Genomic DNA, 1,579 nt, shown 5'->3' on the forward strand with positions numbered 1-1,579 from the left:
CTGCCAGAGTTCTCTGTCAAAACTTGGGACGGGCCTTCGCTTAGCTGGATTGCTTCTGATTGCCTAAAGCAAACTTGTTTGTCAAGTATAGCCCTCAGTAAATACAGAATTGCTAATTAAACTGACAACCTAGCAACATTAATAAAGTCATGTAACAGAGAAGACCAGATGTAATAAACAAAAGGGCAAATGCTGCCCCTTGGAGGTCTAAGGCTGGATTAGAAAGAAGGAAGAAAAATGTTATTCTCCAAAATACATGCCACCTTTGAAAAAGGTGGTTCCTACTGCTACCAGGACCCAAAGAATACTCAAAAGTTTTAATTGATTTCAGGCATGGAAATGAACTGGGGTAATTTTTTTATTTATTATTACTGTCTAGATCTGTTTATTTTACTGTGCTAGCAGAAGTAAAAATACACCTTTCTTGAAAGTTTGAAAAGCTGGTATATCTGTAGGCTTTCCTGGTCATGGGTACATGAAGTGGTGAACCATCAGCTCGAAATGCAAGAATTGTGGAAAAGCACACTTCAGTTCTGGGAGAACTGCAACCGTGAGGGAGGGAGGCAGTGGCTACTAGTGCAGGCCGAGTTTAAGTTCCACTCTGTGAATAACAAACAGGACCTGTCCAAGGAAGAGAGCCAGATGCAATGGCAGTAACCCATGAAGGCTCCCTCAAGCTAACCAAGCAGAAGCCAGTGTGCTGGGATGGTGAGGCAGCAGCACGGTGACACCTATAAAGGAGGCACACTGTTGGTTTACAACTAAAATCTTGACTAAGAAAAAAGTGTAAGTATTCCTAACATATCTCAATGGATATCAAAGCATGGATTCCTATCTCCAATGAAACTTCCATCAATCTGTTTACTTACGTGTTATTTTAATTAGCACATTTTGGATTTTCCTTTGTAAAGTACTATTTGTATATAAAGCTGGAAGACAATACATGACTGATTAATTTGAGACATGATCATACTATTTCCCCCCTCAGAATACTAATACATACATCTATCCACACACACATACATTCGCACAAGCATATATTTACGTAAAGTGGGATTTATGTGACAAGCACCTCGCTCAAGCACAGTCTCTTCCAAACATCTGCCTCAAAAATCAGTCTCACTTAAACAAAATAACACAAAATTAAAACAAAAAATGCATAGCATTGAGACACTAGGTAAAACAAACCTCAGCAATAAGGAACACAATGGGTTACCCCACTTGGAGGAGACATCACACTTCTCTGTTGATGAACTATAACCATCAACTAGATAAATCACTCTAAAAGGATTTCTCTTTTGCTTCTTCTGATACCTATGGAAGCTGGCATATGTCTAGACTATTCTGCAGTCTGCAATACAAACGCACTCACAGAGTTAAAGAGCATGCATAGCTCAGTGAAGCATCTGTTGTGAGACAGTGAAAGGAAGGCACCAACACTGCACATGTCCCATGCAAATACAAGTGCAAAGAGGAGGAGAAATGGAAACATAGTAGGAATATTTAACAGCTTGAGACTACAACTGTGATTGTTCCTACTATGCACAGTGGATTTTGTGAAATTCCATTTCTTTCCCTA

Source organism: Chaetura pelagica, unplaced genomic scaffold, assembly GCF_000747805.2.
Source record: "Chaetura pelagica isolate M959 unplaced genomic scaffold, ChaPel_1.0 scaffold82, whole genome shotgun sequence".
Classification (NCBI taxonomy): Eukaryota; Metazoa; Chordata; class Aves; order Apodiformes; family Apodidae; genus Chaetura; species Chaetura pelagica.